This window comes from Lepisosteus platostomus, chromosome 5 (genome assembly GCF_059453375.1).
Source record: "Lepisosteus platostomus isolate fLepPlt1 chromosome 5, fLepPlt1.hap1, whole genome shotgun sequence".
Taxonomy (NCBI): Eukaryota; Metazoa; Chordata; class Actinopteri; order Semionotiformes; family Lepisosteidae; genus Lepisosteus; species Lepisosteus platostomus.
Window position 1 is genome coordinate 5,940,375 of NC_142615.1, and position 20,445 is coordinate 5,960,819.

Consider the following 20,445-nt stretch of genomic DNA (forward strand, 5'->3'; position numbering starts at 1 on the left):
TTATTGTGAGTTTTAAAAATTGGTTTTCGATTTTCTGAAATGTGTTTCATACAAAAATGCAATTTGGATAATCACTACTTACATATTCCCCTTTACTGAGGATATCCGGCCAGCAACCATATCAGCCATATCAACTAAGGTTGCTGCTGGAAGAGGTGTTAGTGGGGCCAGCAGGGGGCGCTCACCCTGTGGTCCATGTGGGTCCTAATGCCCCAGTATAGTGATGGGGACACTATACTGTAAACAGGCGCCGTCCTTCGGATGAGACGTAAAACCGAGGTCCTGACTCTCTGTGGTCATTAAAAATCCCAGGGCCATTAAAAATCATTAAAAATCCCAGGGCGCTTCTCGAAAAGAGTAGGGGTGTAACCCCGGTGTCCTGGCCAAATTTCCAATTGGCCCTTACCAATCATGGCCTCCTAATAATCCCCTTCTATGAATTGGCTACATTACTCTGCTCTCCTCCCCACTGATAGCTGATGTGTGGTGAGCGTTCTGGCGCACTATGGCTGCCGTCGCATCATCCAGGTGGATGCTGCACATTGGTGGTGGTGGAGGGGAGTCCCCATTACCTGTAAAGCACTTTGTATATAAGTGTAAGCAATTATTATTATTATTATTATTATATGTGCAGTAATCCACTCGGATTAGTATTTTTAAAAATGACTATAGAGAGCCATCTACAGGCGAAAGGCGGCATAACATCATAGCAGCAGCACTTAAGGTGGAACAAAAAACGCGAGTAAGAAGCTGGCGAATAAGCAGCCAACTTCAGCCTCGTTAATGCAACAGGATTGGGTGAGGTAGAAAAATATTTCTTCCTCTGAATCCTAACATTTTTATCGGTGTTCTAGGACTTCTCGCCTCAGATAAAGCTGCCAATACATCACTTATTTCTACTCCATCAATATCAGCAGTGTTATCAGTACTGAGCCCTAAGTGTAGGTCCTGTCATCATTTAAAAACTTGAACGTATCGACTGCATTCACCTGAAAAAATCTGATAAAATTGAAAAATACATCGGAAACAAATTTGCACTGTTTTTTTTCAGATCCAGAAGAGAATCATCATGAGACTCAAAACAGACCTGTTTTTAATTCTTTCCAGGAGGAAAGATTATTCAGATGCAAACATGGGTCCAAAATCAATGTACTCACCTATCGGTGTTGCTTCTTCAAATCCTTCAACTGAACGTCGGTATTAAGGGATGATATCATACAAATTTTGGTTTTCTTTTAAAGCACTTTTTTAAAAATATGAGCCTCTATTATAGTTGTCTTTGATCTTTCGCAAGGTATAATAGACCCCCTTGTGCCCTCCGCTAAAATATTATAAAATACAACAATCTTTATATATATATAGAACAGCATTTATGGTTACATCTATATTAAAATTAAGATAAATATACAAAAGTATTGAAATACAAATGTACAGTCCTAACATAATCATGCTGTCCAACTGTCTTTTTCGCTTTTCAAGTTCTCCAAAAAATCTGTGTTGTAATTTTAAATATTTTAACTAAGGGTGCAACGAAAGTATAAATGAATTCTCCCGCCAGCCATTTGAAAGTCAAAGTCCATGGCTGAATATGATTCCCTTGAATGTTGGCCATGACTGGTCATTCCCAGTGATAATGACTAATGTACTCACTTGTTTACTTGTTGTAGTTTGACAAACAAAACAACTGCATTTCCTGCAAATATCAAGTGGGTTAAGGTTTTACTAAGAAATCCAATTAAGTAGAATAATGAGAAACGGGCTCAAAGCACTAACCTTTCAATTAACAGCTCCCAGAGACTCATGTGCAACCCTTTTCTCCATTTGTAAGCTTTTGGTAAAAAAAAGACTTTATTTTTGCCGGCCTGTGATATTTGTTTTGCACTGATAAGCAAGATCTGTGTTTTATCTTTCGCAAGCTGTATGAATTTCATGAAAAGCAAGTTGTTCTAGAAAGAAAATGAAAACTTGCATTTAACAAAATCAAGCCACACGTGATCATCCATAGTGATACATTCTATAAGACAAGACAGGAAGAAAGGCAACACTGGGATTTGAACTCAAGATCTCCTGTTTAATAGGAAAACACATTAACCAAATCAGCCAAAGTGCTGTCAGAGTATTAACATCATGTCTGATGTCAGTGATTGCAGCTGATGAGGAGGATCGCTGGAGGACAGTTCACTGTGAACAAGTCAGCCTGCATAATGAGGGGAAGAGACCGGCCTCTGTGATGCACTATAGAGTTACACTAACCTTCTGCCCTACTGTTCTCTGCTGCATTCTACCCTAGCAGATAAATATTGGTTTCCATGCGTGTAAGATTTCTTTTTTTTGTCAAATATTTTCAAGCATATTTTTGCTGTTGAAAATAAGTGGTTTGTGGTTTTGAGTGTTGTGTTCCTCTTCCCTTAGTGTCACCCAAAATGATACATTGTGCTTTGGCAATTCTTCAGGCTATAGTGTTTAGAGGAGCTCAGTTGAATTAGTGTGCATAGATAAAGTATTTATTTTCCTTTTAATCCTTTAAAGCATATTACATTGTCAATACATTGTATCTTTCTTCCTACTAATTGTCATCATTTTTTTTCTGGCTTGATCTCTTATCAGATATTTCAGAATCTTCTTTAAAAACTAGTAAAAGAAGTGGGACACATTCATGCACACTAAAAATACGAAAGGGAAGCAGGACACAGTAACCACCAAACATCTTGTAGATTACGAATGTGCCTAAAATATTTCAGTACTTTAGAGGGTTCTGCCATTTTTGATGTTGTTCTGTGCCTGACTGATTTATCACACGTGTCATTTAAATCTCCCGTCATTTCTAAATCAGTCTGAAGGCCTTGCAGTAAAGAGTGCAATTCATCCCAAAATGCCAAGTTTCCCACTGATGATACGTACAAAGAAATTAATGTACATTTTACCCCAAAATCAACCAATTTAAAAATCAAATGCATCCCTCCTCATCTGCAGTTGGAGAGAATAATGTCAGAATAAATACAGGTTTAAAAGTCAGGAGCATTGATAGTCCTATTTAAAATTTTGCTAAAATGCTCACAATATATTAAAAAAGTTCTATAAAATGCAAAAATAATTAAAACATATTAAAACAAGGTAAAAATAATAGATATACAGTTATAAAGATCAGGAATTATCAATTTGAAGTTACAATCCACTTACAATATGCCAAAAATGGCAAGAATATGTAAAACAGGTGTATAATTTTCTTTTTAAATAAAACAAGTTAAAAATAAATACTAAATACTTTTAAAATTCAGGAATGTGATTGGCCAGATGCTTACGATGAGTGTTGTTGGTGTTTCGTGTGATTTAGCGAATTGAAAAAATATTAAATTTAAAAACGGCAATAGCTCGTATGAAAAAAATAGTTTGTAAGTATCTTTGTTGTAACAGCTGCACCAGAACTACTGTATTCATATTCAGCAGAAAAGTACCTGAACTTGACTGGTTTATATTCAGTTATGTGCATTGGGAACAAAAGGGAGACTTACTGTACGTGGATTTTATTAGGTTTTATGAATCAGAAAATGTATTTTTACACGTTTATGCCTACGAGCAGAACTAACTTCCTGCTTTCAGCGCTTTTATTGTTTCTGCTTGTAATCTCGAACAGAGAAACTCAGTACTGACTCACAGAAACGCCCCTGAGTTTCTGTGTTTCTGGGATTCAAGAGGGATGTATGAAGACAGTAGAGGGGAGTTTGTTTTTTTTCCCCGCTGTAGAAGGCGGTGTGACGAGTCTGGAGATAGGAGACGCACATTCCGCACGGGGAGCGCAGAGCAATGAGTTTCACCTGCAGCTCGCCGAGTCCTGTTCTATATAACCGCTGAGCCCGGACACACAGAGTCTCCAGCCAGTGTTGGAGACTTACAGGGTTAAAGCCTAGAAGTTGAGAGTAGAGTTTGTGTACGAGTATAAGATTAAGGTAATAGGGTTTGGTTTGTTTTTTGTTTGCTTTTGGCACATTTGTAACGGCCATGGCGGCCTGTAGGGTCGGCATGCGCCGTTACTTTTGCGTGCGTTTAGTGTATAAGAGAGGTGAGGGCTCGGCTCACTCGGGTGATATTTCACGGTTGGACTTTTCAAGGAAGGTGTTATAGAAAGAGTTAAAGGTTAAGGCATTAGATGTCAATTGTTTAATTACTTTGCCGAAGGGAATTGGTTTTGACATTAGTTTCAAATTGGCAAAGTTATTTAATTATGTAATTTGGAGAAAAATAGAAGAGAAAAAAGATGTGGGTCTGATTAGAATGTTTGAATGGCAGAAGCTGACGGATCTTTCTAATACGACTGTGATTGTTTGTATTTTTAATGAGATGGTGATGATGGAAGATATTGTGACATGGTTGTCTAAGTATTGTTTAGTGAAAGGTGAGCCTCAGAAAGTCTTGGATGATGATGGGATCTGGAACTGTGCATGGAGAGTACCTGTTTCGTTGCATGAAGACAAAAATGGTTATGGTGGATTTAAACATTCCTTCTTTGATTGGATTAGGTGAAAATAGAGGCCTTGTGTTCTACCAAGGGCAGCCAAAACTGCAGGAGGTGTGGGGAGCTGGGTCACTTTGTGGATGCCTGTACAAAGGTGGTGTGTGGTAAGTGCAAGGAAATTGGACATGCATATATTGAATGTACAAGCGTGAGGAAATGTAATCTCTGTGAGTGTGAAGGTCATGTGTTTAAAGACTGTCCAAATTCCTTTGCAAATAGAACAAAACTGGGAAGACCAATGCAAAAACAGGAAGAGTTTGAAGAGGTATTTAGGGCTGGAGCAGTGGTTCTGGATCAGGAACTGGATGTGGTTGACGTTGAAGAAAGTAGTGGAAAAGAGAGCGAGGGTTCAGAATGTAGTGAAGGAGATGAGGCTGAGGTAGAAGAGAATGATAATGATGTGGAAAGTGAGGTGGACTCTGAATTGATTGGTAGCATCTCTCCTGATCGTCTGCCACCCGTGGAGACTGAAAGCGCTCAAATGGAATGTACAGAACAGAGGGTGCAGTCTAAAAGGTCTGCTGAGACATCTGATTTAGAAAGTGATCTAACTCCGAGTGGAAAAGTGAGGGAAGATCATTTTCAGAGTCCTCAGATGGCAGGTTCTCCCATGGGATTAGTTCTCTCCAATCCTACTGATCCAGCTTTAGAACTAGAGACTCAAGGAGGGCAGGTGGAGAACCATCCTATTGATGGTGGAGGAGGAGGCAAGGAGAGCAAATGGAAAAAGAAAAAGGCCTGTATAGTAGGTGTCACAGACTGAATGATTCTAGCCAGAGCTTTTAGTCTTCCCTGGTCTACCTTTAAGTATGGCTCTGAACATTGTGTCCATAAATGTGAGAAGCATTCGATCCAAGTTAAGGGCAAGGACTATACTATCATTTGTGAGTAAGGTAAATGCTGATATTATGTTGTTACAGGCGTGTGGATTACCTTTTAAAAACAGCTATAAGGATATGGAAGAACTGTGGACATTGGGGCCCATCACTTTGGAGTGGGTCCAATGAGAATAAATCTGATGATATAGCTGTTTTAATTAAAAATAAGATGGTAGAGGTACGTCAGTACCTCGTGGTGAAACCAGGGAGAGCACTGGTGTTGTATCTGTGTTTCATGAATGTCAAATTTAAACTTTTAAATGTGTATTGTCCGAGTTGCCCACTTGCATTTTTACTTGCACAACTGCAGGCTTAACCCCCGTTTTTTTTCTCTGACCATTGTTTACTGTCATGTACACTTGCTATTCCAAAGGCTGTTACTGTGGGGAAGGGTGTGTGGAAGCTGAATATTTCACTTCTGGAGGATGAGGAAGTGAGGAGCAGGTTCAGGGAAAGATAAGGAATGGCAGTCTTTGTATGACCTGTTTGGCACAAGAGCACAGTGGTGGGAGGAGGTGAAGGAGCGTACAAAAGCATTCTTCATAGAGATGGGGAGGAGAAAACAGGCTAGGATACGAAGGGTTGAAAACGGATTACAAAAGAGATTGCAGAGGTATGTTAAGTTATTGGAAGAGGGGTGGGACTTCAGTGAGGAAATCAAAGAATGAGCTTTTAAATCTCTCTAGAGAAAAGATTAAAAAAATCATGTTTCAAAGCAAAGTGAAAGAGCTTGAAGAAGGTGAAAAATGTACAAAATTCTTTTTCAAGAAAAGGGTTGCAGAGAGGGGACTAATGTCAGCATTGAAGGGACGAGAGGGGGTTTTGCAAACTTGTATGGAAGACATGTTGACTGTAGCTGAGGATTTCTATGGGGAGTTGTTTGGAAAGAAACAAGTGTCTAAGGATTTGTTAGAAAAATTTGTGCAAGTCATTCCAAAGAGTGTAAAAGACAATACTGCGTTATCAAAAGGCCTTTCTGTAGAAGAGTTAATGGAAAGTTTGAAGACCTTCAAAACGGGTAAAACTCCAGGGTTGGATGGTCTACCCATTGAGTTTTACAGGGCCTTTTGGGATATTTTAGCATTGGATCTTTTAACCATTTTTAAAGAATTTGAGTTTTTAGAAGAACTGCCGGACAGCTTTAAGACGGGAGTTGTGATCTTACTATTCAAAAAGAATGATCGCATAGACCTGGCAAATTGGCGACCGATAACTTTATTGAATTGTGATCTTAAACTGTTTTCCAAGTGTTTAACGCTTAGATTAAAATCTGTCCTGAGTGAAGTCATTCATCCAGATCAAGCTTGTGGTGCGGCAGGGAGGAGGATCACGGAGAGCCTAATACTGATTAGAGATACCATAGGTTATGCGAGAGAGAGGAATATTGGATTAGCGGTCTTAAATTTGGATTTTGAGAAAGCTTACGATCGTGTCTCTCATGAGTATATGTTTAGAGTACTACAAAAGATGGGGCTTTCAACCAGGTTCCTCACTTGGGTAAGGTTATTATATAAGGGTATAGGAAGTAGAATAATGATTAATGGAAGCATGTCAAATGTGGTTAATGTGAATTGCGGTGTTTGCCAAGGCTGTCCGTTATCCCCACTCCTTTTTGTTTGCTGCATAGAACCACTGGCACAAGCCTTAAGAATGGAGAATGGGATTGAAGGCATTAAAATCCCTGGGAGTGGAGCCCAAGAGGTGAGAACTGCACTATACATGGACGATGTAAATGTTTTTTGTACAGATTATAAGGGAGTCAGAAATAGCTTGGAGGTGACAACTCAGTTTTGCGGCGCATCAGGGGCCAAGCTGAATAAAAATAAATGTGTGCTGATGCAATATGGAAACTGGAGTGAAGAGGAAAATGTGGGAATCACAATTCTGGAGGTCAAAATGGGAGAGAGTAAAGAGGGTGGTTGTAGAAAAAAAGGTGGAAATGGGTGGAAAAGGCATGCCTGAACTGTTCACTTTCCTAATGTACAAATATGTATCATTACATTTGTCTTTAGTGGTAGGGAACAGGGGGAAAGTATCCTTTACGTCTCGCTTTTTGTGTGTTTTTTATTTAAGGACATTGAAAGTTTTAGAGGTCCCTTTAATAGCACCTGTTGCTTTTAACCTCCCATATTCATATTTTATCATAAAGAAATTAAGGGAATGGAATTTGGAAAATGAGGCACTGGATGTGTTGACAAGTGCAAGAAGGTTGGAACTTGTTGTGCAGGGTAGAGGTGCAGTATGTCATATTCGTGGCCTTGTGGCTGGGGATCCCAGCCATGTTTGGAAAAGGGTTGGCCACACGGTTTTGTTGAACAGACACAGAGACATGTGCTGGTTGATTGCACATGAAGTTTTACCAACAAGGGCTGTGATGCATTCGAGAGGCATGGGGAAGACATCAAGGTGTCCAGTGGAAGGATGCGGACAAGAAGAATCCATCCGGCACGTCCAGTGGGACTGTGGTATCGCAAAAGAGGTGTGGACATTGGCTAACAGCTGGATAAGGTTCTTTCTGGCTTGCGGTATAAGTGACCCCCAGGTAGTGCTCTATGGATATGGACTTGAGAAGCTATCGAAATCGGAAGAAAGCAAAGCCTGGCAGGTCATCTGTTGCCTAAGGGAAGCTTTATGGAAGACTAGATCTACATTGGTATATAGAATGGAAAAAATTCGGCCTCTGTCAGTGATACAGAAGCCTGTGTCTTATTTGAGAGACTACATTTTGATCCACCGGAGAAGATTTGGGGAGAAAGAGACTGAGAGGGTCTGGAAGTTGACATTATGGCCCAAGCATGTTGCAATCAAATGGTGATGGATCACAAGTCATGTTTCAGCAGGTCATGTTGGAAACTTTTTTTTGTGATGCCTCTTGCCTTGCACAAAAACTGTCTAGTGTTTTTTATTCTTTAATCTTTGCTTTTGTGTCTTATTTAATTTTATGTAGAACTTAATAGTGTAAGTTGTTATTGCTTGTGTATCAATAAAAACTTTAAAATTTAAATTTGTGTTTTTTTTATGCAGAAGCTGGGATTCTTTTGCTTTTATAATAATAATTATTAGTGGATTATTGGAGTTAGTGGTTACTATGCTAAACTGGCGCATATGGCGCTTCTATTTCTTCTCTCTGCACAAACACTGCTGGGCAAAGCTTAAATTAAAACCCTATTTCTGAAACATTGAGTGTGAGGGGTAACAGGTGGAGTTTAAAGCCAAATAAAGGGCTGTTTTGGATGAAAGCAGTAGATTGGGTCTGATCGAGCTAGTTACTCGTCACTCACGCAAACTCCATACGTGCGGTAAAGAGAAGAGTACAGATGCAGCCATTCAAAATGGGTGGGGTATTTCGCGGCATACCCCGGTGGGCGTGTCGCGATGTCACGCAGTATCACGCGGTTAATCGTGTCATTTGACGTCACGCCGGAAACTATCCGGAGTCACCTTGTAAAACCGCCGGGGGGAGCTTAACCTCTCATGTACAGCATTTGAGCCTTTAATTTTAAACTGTGTATTACAGCATGTTAATCATCAGTCATTAAAATGTTGGTCTATTTTATGAAAGCAAGATTGCTCAGTTGGACAAAAGTACACAACCTACCTTTATCAGAAATATTTATGCATCAAAGCCTTTACTGAAGATATTACTAATAGTATTAATAATGGATGACTTTGGACAAGCTGTATACTCAAAGTATAATTTCTTTAGCACATTTGTACAAGCACTTGGAATCTGTCCAAGCCATACTTTGTCAGGCATTTTCTTTTACTTCAATGGGCATAAAAACTCCCTTGCTTTTAACAGGGCGTTTCATAATTTCTAACTACGAAAATGATTTAAAATGCAACACTTATCATTCAACTAGAGCTCAAAATATCACAAGGATCCTCAAGAGCACAGCCAAGACTGTATTAAAAGATACTTGTATGTATGAATGCTTTCTTTTCCGTATATCAGATTTTATGGAATCACTTCAGAAGGGTGTCAGCCAGTTAGATTCCAGGAATCGGTACTTTAAAGGAAAAATACACACTGGTATTCCATTTCTCCCTAACGATTTTAAGCATCCAAGTATTTAACTACCATGTGAAATAGCATGTGATAAAGTGGTAGTTTTAAGCTTTTCTGCTAATATAATATGGAATCGCATATCTAAAAAATTGAATAACGATATGATTATATTTGTGTACTGTGACAGGGCTGCGTAGGGCTGTTTCGCCTCTCTCTTCATGCAACTTCCCTCGTAGCCCACTGGTCTATGTGCCCGATTACCAACTCCCGGGTTGTGTGTTCAAATCCAGCTGGTGCTGGACTTTTCTTTTAACAAACATTTCTTCAAAAAAATAGAATAGCGATAGTATGGACAATCAATTGAATTTATTTCAAAATATCACAACATGATTGATTCTAAGTCATTTTTGATAACAATGAATAGTCACCTTCTTCCCTTCTGACAACGGTCCCTGCTTCTGCTTCCTGCTTCTATTGTGTGTGTGTGTAATAGAGTAAATTTTTATAGAGAAATGGAGGCTGGACAGTATGCTTTACAATATAAACATTTATATTGATTTAAATCGTGTTTTGATTTAAATCGCAAACACGTTTAATTATATGTGTTTTTTTATCATAATCAGGCTAATGCAACATAAATTGATACAGTATCTTTGTCTTCTAAGTATCTTAATAAACTTTCAGCATAGCTTTCTACCCGTTTAGATTTATATTTCTTGGGATTTTGGGATCAAACGTGGAAGGATTAGGTTGTAATCGTTTTTATTTTTCAAATACGTTTTAGAAAAGTGTAATCTATACCTGCCCAGACTATACGCCTTCCTAAACCCCGCCTTTCACTCCTGTCCTGCTCTTCCCCGCGCACCCCAGCTGGGCGCTCTTCGGCCTCTGCCCGGGACGAATGTATATTTTGATATTTACACCCGGCGCGGCACCGAGGGAGCGTCTGCATTTATAACTTTTTCTTTTTTTTTTCAGCATGGAATAAACCTGTTACTTGATTCATATGGATGCCCGATTCCGCCAGGGATTCAAAACATTTTTTATTTCTTTTATATTTATTTTTTTTATTTTTTATTTTTTTAATCGGGTATCAAAGGGAATAGGCAGTATAACCCTGTTCATGCACAAACTGTGGCATGTTACATTGATTTGGGTGTCTCCTCTTGCCAGAAAGCTCTAAATTGCATTTTGAGCGCAGTTTTTGACTTTTTTTAAATTGCATTTTGGGTGCGGACAGCACATACAATGGTTAATGAACTGCACCAAGAAATTTAGAAATTTAAAATTCTTTAGGTGTGAGGGTAGGAGTGGACTGCAGCAGGCATAATCAGCAAACCAGGAAAACAAAGAACAGGACAGGTGAGACGTGTATCCAGAAAGCGAGTGATCAGAAAAAGGAAATGGTGTTACGCCCAGGTTTTCAACCCAATTGTTTTAACTTGCTAATGCATCAGACACATTTCCTGGCGTATTGTGTTTTAAATAAAATAGGAGTGTCTTTCCCTGGCATTAGCTCATCTGTATGGTGTAAGTTTTATCTGTACCATACCATACAGTATATAGGTACAGAATTCAAGCTGCACCACTGTATCGCTTTGGTAAGGAGACGGACAATGACCAAAATCACGAAGACTCTCTCGCACCAAATAATGAAGATGAAAAGAAACGGGAAGTCAACACGGGACATTGTACAGCAGTTGGCTTCGATGGACATCTTCGTTTCTGAAAGCACAGTGAGACGGCATTATAAAGGGAAGAGGAGGCAAAGAGAATCTAAACCGAGGACGATTCAAAGGTAAATAAATTTCTAAAAATACCTTTCTTGCATGTAAATACAACTACGCACATTATTTTTAAAGCTAACTACTGTTCTCTTTTTTTTCAAGTCCTATTGTGCGAGCTATCGACAAACTGACCGATGAAAATGATGAGCTACCGGCGATGCAAGTCCAAAGACGGCTATGGGCTGACCTCGGTGCGAATATTAGCCAGACATCGATAAGAAGAGTACAAAGAAGGCTTGGATGGAGATACAGAAAAACCAACACATGACCCATGATAAGGCTAAAAAACAAAGAGGAAAGACTCAAGCAAGCACTCCAATGGATTGAACAGGGGGAGGCATTTCAGGATGTACTTTTCACCGACGAAACAACAGTGGCTCTGGAACAGTTTTCAACAATGGCATTTTGCAAAAAGGGGAGATATGTGGACAAGCCGAAGCCCAAACATCCACTGAAGGTTCACGTCTGGGGGGGTATATCTAGAAGAGGCCCGGGACCACTTCTTATTTTCGAAGGAATTATGGACCGTGTATTCTTCGAGGAAGTTGTGGTCACACAGCCTGCTGCCCCATATATCAGGGAGCAGTTTGGATCAAGGCACCGTCTCTTTCAAGACAACGATCCAAAACACACAGCAGCAAGGGCGAGGCTTATAGCAGAAGGAGTGAACTGGGTAAAAACTCCAGCCGAAGCCCCAGATCTAAATCTGATAGAGATGGTTTGGCATTCGTTGAAAGACTACGTTCGGAAAACTGCTAAGCCCGGCACAAAGCAGGAACTGATCAATGCGATCTATAAATTCTGGGAGGAAGAACTGACCGAACAAAATTGTAAAAATTTTATTAACAGGCTGTTTCGTGTTCTTCCTAGGATTGTTGACCGGGGCGGGGGACATTCGGGAATGTAAGTCTGAGAAAGACAGTCTCACATTTATGGACAGTCTGTCCACAAACAAAACATTCCTGTTAGACAAGAGGAATTGAAAAAAAACAATTTTGTCAATGGAAACCGGTGTGTGTGTCTCTCTCTGCTGGATGTCCCTCTCACTCTCTGCTGAATGAATAAAAGCATTTTATTAAAAATGCTTTTGTGTTTGTCTGGTATTTACTTTGGTCCCTTTTAACTGTTTTTCGATCTACTGTATTGCTTTGAGATGCCACTTTTAAAGGTGATATGTAAAATAAAGTTTTTTATTATTGTTATAGAGAAACATGATTAGATTTTCCTTGCTTCAGAAAAAAAGATCTAAAGTCCTACACATAACTTTCTTAATTCGATGTATTTAAAGCAGTAAGCTACTGTAGGTGTAACATAACATTCAGAAATACAATCGAGAATAGTTTTGTGGTGTTTGTTTAGATGAAACGTTCCTAAAACGTATAACGTAACAAAATTAAAGACGATTAAAATCTGTAATCTTTCCACTTGTACTGTATGTCATCGGAAAGTTTCTGCTTTGTGTAAGGATGGTATCAGAAAGCAATCTTAAGTGGTGAGTAGCTGTGCTCAATGTATTTAAGGGACTTAAAAGTAAAAGGAGATGCTTCATATTGCTTGACTAATTTTAAAAACGAAGTTATAAATGCAGACGCTCCCTCGGTACTAGTATTTTAGTACTTAGTACTAAAACCATAACTCTGGTCTTGTCCAGATTGACTGTCGGCGCCCAGGTCTGACAGTGCTGCTCCAGCAGCGCCAGGTTCTGGCGCAGCCTCTGTTCTGTGGGCGACAGCGGGACCAGGTCGTCTGCAAAGAGTAGGAACTTGATTTCCATAATTAATGCAGATCAGTAAATCAAGGGACAAAACAATTATTGCGCCCGGCTCCTCAATGGGGTTTGACGTGCTAATGCGTTGGTTTAACAGTCCGGGTGTGGCAAGCCTCTAATGTCTCCTGACTTCGGCAAGAGGCACCCGCCTTTCATTGGAAGACAATGAACATTCTAGCCGTACATGTGAATATAGCATAAATACACAAAGGGATTGGGTGAGCTCCCATCACAAAAAAAACTGCGAACCTGCACTACAGCGACCACAGTACAGTATGGAGACCAAGACCTTTTACGGGAAGAGACGGGGTGCTTCTGCCGCCCCAGCTTCCAAAGAGCGAAGGGTAAGCAAATACAGCAGACTTCATCTGAAATACGTGATTACAGCGTATATTACAAGGTATTATTGCCGTTTTGAATTTTAAATTCAATTATAATTATTTCTTCGTAGCCTGTTCTTCAAGAAAACACCGCACGGGCGAAACGATCTACCACCAGGACAGTAAAAAAGAAAGCGGTAAGACGGAAAAAAAGAAAAGTTTATTTTGACTTCTGTTCCGCGACTGATGAATACTACTGTGTGACTTTATTTCTTACATGAATTATGTTATTTTGCCACAGGCCATGGGTCTCTGCTCTCGGCCACTGGCCAGGGTGCCAACCTGTAGAAGCAGCACCTGTGTGGAGACATTTCGGCAGCAGTGGGAGCAGTACGATGCATTACTGGGGAGGACTGGGAGGCTAGAGACACTCCTGAAAATGCAGAGGAAGGAGACAGTATGTTCCAGCAGTCAAATAGTTGAGCAGCTGTCTCCCGAAAAGTGCCTCTCCCCGCCGCGCAGGTTGCAATGCCTGGCGGAAGCTCTGCCCCCCGCAGAGCACACACCGCCTCAGGACACTCCATCCCGGCCTCTCCGTTCACCACCGCATGGGAATTGGTTGATGCTGTCCCCGTCGTCTATCTCCCCCCAGGAAGCACAGCGGAAGTCACAGACGCCAGTGGGAAAAATAATTCTCCCAGATGTCCAACTGCTACCCATCACTCAGGAGATGGAGGGAGGGTTGTACTTGCAGTGCATCGGCATAGACAGGAAAACAAGAGCCGACCGCTACGCCACCCTCATGTTTCGAAATCTTGTGACTTTTGAAATTTACTGGGGGTGGACCACGTCTGTAAATTTCGATGGGTCCAGAGGCAAAAGTGCCTTGCCTTGCAATCTCCGGGAAACCATTAGTAGCATGGTGAATCGGAGATTCTCAACCCTTACTTTGTGCGACTGGAAAATAATTCGTGATCGGATCAACGAAATGCTTCGTAGAAGGAGGTGCTCTTTTCCTCTCGTCTAACAGTCTGTCCACAAACAAAACATTCCTGTTAGACAAGAGGAATGTAAAAAAACAATTACTTTTGTCAATGGAAACCTGTGTGTGTGTGTGTCTCTCTCTGCTGGATGTCCCTCTCACTCTCTGCTGAATGAATAAAAGCATTTTTATTAAAAACGCGTTTGCGTTTGTCTGGTATTTACTTTGGTCCCTTTTAACTGTTTTTCCCATCTACTTTTTTGCTTTGAGATGCCACTTTTAAAGGTGATATGTAAAATAATGTATTTTATTATTGTTATAGAGAAACATGATCAGATTTTCCCTGGTTCAGAAAAAAAGATCTAAAGTGCTACATCTAACTTTCTTAATTCGATGTATTTAAAGCAGTGAACTACTGTAGATGTAACATAACATTCAGAAATACAATCGAGAATAGTTTTGTGGTGTTTGTTTAGATGAAATGTTCCTAAAATGTATAACGTAACAAAAAAGACGATTAAAATCTGTAATCTTTCCACTTGTACTGTATGTCATCGGAAAGTTTCTGCTTTGTGTAAGGATGGTATCAAAAGTAATCTTAAGTGGTGAAAAAGCTGTGCTCAATGTATTTAAGGGACTTAAAAGTAAAAGGAGATGCTTCATATTGCTTGACTAATTTTAAAAACTAAGTTATAAATGCAGACGCTCCCTCGGTGCCATGCCGGGTGTAAAGATCAAAATATACATTCGTCCCGGGCAGAGGCCGAAGAGTGCCCGGCTGGGGTGCGCGGGGAAGAGCAGGACAGGAGTGAAAGTGGTCAGGGCGGGGTTTAGGAAGGCGTACAGTCTGGGCAGGTATAGATTACACTTTTCTAAAACGTATTTGAAAAATAAAAACGATTACAATCTAATCCTTCCACGTTTGATCCCAAAATCCCAAGAAAAATAAATCTAAATGGGTAGAAAGCTATGCTGAAAGTTTATTAAGATACTTAGAAGACAAAGATACTGTATCAATTTATGTTGCATTAGTCTGATTATGATTAAAAAAACACATATAATTAAACATGCGTTTGCGATTTAAATATAAATAAATAAATATAAATGTTTATATTGTAACGCATACTCTCCAGCCTCCATTTCTCTATAAAAATTTACTCTATTACACACACACACAATAGAAGCAGGAAGCAGAAGCAGGGACCGTTGTCAGAAGGGAAGAAGGTGACTATTCATTGTTATCAAAAATGACTTAGAATCGATCATGTTGTGATATTTTGAAATATAAAAGTCAATTGATTGTCCATAATATTGCTATTCTATTTTTTCAAAGAAATGTTTGTTAAAAGAAAAGTCCAGCACCAGCTGGATTTGAACACACAACCCGTGAGTTGGTCATCGGGCACGTAGACCAGTGGGCTACAAGGGAAGTCGCATGAAGAGAGAGGCGAAACAGCCCTACACAGCCCTGTCGCAGTACACGACTATAATCATATCGTTATTAATTTCTTGAGATACGCGATTCCATATTATATTCCCTTTTAATCAAATTCTAAAGGTATGCTTGTTGACTCTGGTATCACGTTAGTTAAAGACTTCGATGCTTAAAATGTTTAGGGAGAAATGGAATACTGGTGTGTATGTTTTCTTTAAAGTACCGAGACCAGCCATATACTGTATGTTTAAGTTCAAAAATTAATATCGTTTATGGCCTTCACACGCGTTGCAGTATGCTCCTATTCTTTTTATGCTCAGGCACTAAGATTTCCCTTCAGTGGTAAAATTCCATATAAATATTCAATACTTAAAGGGCACAGTTAAGACATTAAATATACATATACATACTGTATACAGTACAGTTTGCATACGGTAATATGTTTAGGTTCCTAAATCAATCTCTTTTATGAGCATGTGAAAGGCATGGTGAATTGATTCTCAAAAATTACTGTACTTTGCATGATTGGAAACAAATGCATGATTGCGAAATGCTGTGGTGTTACTTTTACAAAGACGGTCAATGAAAAAAAGAATGTTGACCAGGCCAATACTTTGAGTTTACACTTACAGCTCGTCCAAGGTCATTCATTATTACTACTATTAGTAATATCTTCGTTAAAGACTTTGATGGCGACAGCTCAAACATGAGAGGTTGAGCTTTATTAGCTCCACCTTGCGGAAATTCCGGATACTATAATTTTGCTTGCCGTATTATAGGAGAATTTACGGTAACTCGCGGTAGACTGCGTACAGCGTACCGGAAAATAATGCGGTATCACCCACGCATTTTGAATGGCTGCATCTGTATGTTCCAGCAGTCAAACACTAGGGTGTCAGCCGTCTCCAAACAGACCTTCATCTCCTGAAAAGTGCCCCTCCCTGCCACACAGGTTGCTGTACCTGGTGCAATGCGTATCTCCATACAACCCTCCACCCCCAGCAGAGCACACCCCTTCAGGACACTCCATCCTGTCCTCTCTGCTCACCACCACTAATGAATTGGCTGGTGCCGTCCCCACTGTCTCTCTCCCCTCAGGAAGCACCATCTACACAGCAGAACTCACAGATGCCACGTACAGTTCTCCCAGATGTCCACCTTTTGCCCATCAGTCAAGAGAAGGAGGGATTGAATGTGCAGTGTGTCGGCACAAAGGGGACAGCCAGAGCTGACCGCTACGCCACTCTTCTGTTTAGCAATTTTGGGACTGGGGGTGAACCACATCCATAAATTTTGACTGGTCCAGAGGCAAAAGGGCTTTGCATTCTCCAGGAAAACATAGGTATGTTGAATTGGAGATTCTCAGAACTTACTTTGTATGATTGGAAACCGATACATGATAGGATAAACAAAATGCTTCAAAGAAAGAGGTGCTATTTCTCTCTGGTTTTAGTCTTTGCAGCAATAAAACATCAGATTAAACAAGAGAGAGTGCGACATTACTTTTCGTCAATGAAAAAATAGTCTTTTCATGTTTATTTAAGTGTCCTTCTTTCATTTGGATTGCATTAAACAACTCGGGAGTTATTGTTATGATTACTCTATTATCGAATCCTCAACTCGTTCACTTTTTGTTATTTTGGGAACATTTTGACATGTTGCTTTTAGCCGTCGATTCTGTTGAATTCACTCAGTTTGTAATGTAGGGTAAGTTAAACTTTGATACAGGACAAATGTATTTCCCACAAGCTGTACTGTAGTAGCATTAAAAATATACAACATGACACTGTATGCATGTGGCACATCTTTGTTCAACTTAAGAAAAAACAGGACATTTGATTGCTGATTGCCTTATGTTAAAGGCCAACAATGACACCAGAAAACTGAAAGTTCCTTCCCCTCCCCAAGTAGAACTGTCTAATCTACATAAACACAGTGGGGTGTAACACCTAGCCTAGACTTTGTGAGAAGTATGGAGCTGCGTTGCATTAAAATGGCTGCAATGGAATATACATAGTAGGCAAGAGTTAATTTCAAGCTGAAAAGAAAAGACTCAACATGTCCCATTAAAATCAGAAATTTTCTTACAAGTGTAAATCCAACTATTTTCTAATTGCTTTATCCAGGACAGGTAACAGTTTCACCAATATTATTTGGTAACTTTTTACGATTGTCAGACTTCAGAATGCTTCAACTGATGCTTAAAGATATGACATAATGCGTACTGTGTTAAAGAGCTATTGAGCACAGAACATCTTTACACTTGTGAAAAGATTTGCACGTGCAGTTTATTCTTATCTGTGTGAAAACAGGAAATATCGATGGAGTTTCAGAAGGTAAACAGAGGTCTGGAACACCATATCTAAGATGTTTAATAAATTGAAGTTTGTGAAAACAGTGACAAATCACCCGCAAACAAAATACAATTTTAAAATACAAGCAGTTTGAAATTATTAGTTGTTATTAATAAATCACTTAACTTTGAACATCTTGTGATATTTAGAAATAGCAACAAATCAATATATTTTACTATTTTAGTTTTTCAAAGAAATGTTTTTGTTAAAGGAAAACTCATGCCAGGAGCTGGGTTCAAACAAAGCTATAGCTGAAAAGGGCAGGCAGAATGTTTAAGTAATCATGGGTGAATGAGACAAATTGATGCAGATGTTTAGAAAGAAAGTGGACTATGGTAATATTTTGAGCTTACAGCCTATCCAATATTATTCTTTATTAATCTTTCATATCGCATTAAAATGAATGTTTTTTTAAAATGTAAGAGAATACACAACGCGTGTCCTCTATAACACTTCAGTGTACTTTTTAATCAGTTTAATTTTTATCAATGTTTTACAAAGCTTAAAATTATTAAATTGTATATACCGTTTAGACTGTTAAAGTCTGTAATTGACAAAAGATTGTCCCTCAGTATTGACAGGGATTCAAAACCAAACATTTTCTAGCAACAGCGCAAATGCTGCACATGAGACATTAAGCTTTCATAGCTCCGCCTGGCGGTTTTACAAGATATTTCACCCTACTTTGATACATCATGCGATATCCTACAGTTCTTTGCAGAACAAGCACTGCTATTTACTGCACATTTTGAATGGTTGGATCTGTAGTTCTACTCAGTTTGGTGTATTCTTGATAAACCAAACTGGTGCCCTCCCTCCAACTCACCATTCCTCCCTTATGGTAGTGTATGCAGAGAAACCCATGTATATAAACCCACAGGGTCAATTGCAATGGACATCCCAAGTTAAAACACAGCCGCGTGCTAAGTTAGTTTGGTACATTCTGGAGATCATCTCCCGCTCCGAGTTCAATTGCAGCAAAAACATGTGGAACAAAGATGGAGCTCAGCTCAACTTGTGCTTAATCCGGTTCCAAGGGCTTGGCCTTGTTAAACTAATTAGCCCGAACTGGAGAGGACTGTACATCAGAACACTTCTGATTAGTAGAATAATACATAGGCCACATTAATATACAATTACTTTTCTGTTTCTTCTTTATATTCAAACTAAATTTCCTGACAAATCAGTTAGTTTTTAATTTTAAGAATTGCATTTAGGCTACAATTCACCTGATGAGGCTACGTCATTATTAAATGAGATACCCAATTGTAATTAGTCATGAAACAAATGAGAACCGCAGCTGTGCATTTGAAATTAAACACTACTGTATTATTGCAGCATTAATTTTGTTTAACACTCCAGATGAATAAGTGGACACATCGTTATAGCTAAATCATTACAAAACACACCGACTAATAACCAGTAAAGTTAAGTTTAATTTTTAACAGAACTGGAAATTAAACTTGTGCAAAAAAAAACAATTGTTCCTCTGACCTAAGCATTTTTTTAAGGCAATACATTTCTTTAGCAGGGTGTGCCTTGTGCTTACTTTTCAGAACTTTGATTTTCTCCCTCTCCTGTATCAGTAGGAGCGTACATTTCAAATTAAGTTATTTTTTAGTCAGTTCCAATGTCTTCCTTTCAGTTCAGCTCAACTTGTGCTTAATAAACATTTGGAACCAAGTTGGAGCTCAGCTCATCTTGTGCTTAATCCAGTTCACAGGGCTCAGCATTGTTGTTGTACTATTTAGCCCGAATTGCAGGGGACTGTGCATCAGAACATTTAATCTGATAACTAGGTTAATTCATAGACCACGCTAATTACTTTGTCTCTTGTTTAAAATTAGTCAGGAAATTTAGTTTAAATATAGTTTTAAAATGTAAGAATTGCATTGAGGCTACAATTCACCAAATGAGGGATACTCAATTGCAATAAGTCACAAAACAAATGAGAACTGCAGCTGTGGGCTTGAGACAGGACACTACTGTATTAATTTGACATTAATTTATTTTTAACCGAACTTTACTGAAAATTAAACTTATAAAACTACCTGAGCAAATAAATACAACAATTATTGTTCGTCTGACCTTCTCAGAATCAGTTCCAGCATCTTCCTTTCAAAGTGGGGAAGTGCTTGCTGGCGTGTTGTTTTGCCAAGTCGTGCCTATCCTTTATGACGGTATCTTCTGACACCTGTGCACAATCCAACAACATTACAAGACCAGCGCTATAACAGGAGTCATAAAAACACAAGAAGCCACATTGAACGAGCTTTCAGAATTGTAAAACAACGCTTTGCTTGTCTGTCATTTGGTTTGCGTACCAGTCCATCAAGAGCTAGCACAACCCTGGCTGTTTCAACACAGTCATTGGATCACAGCCACAGGACAGAAAAGGG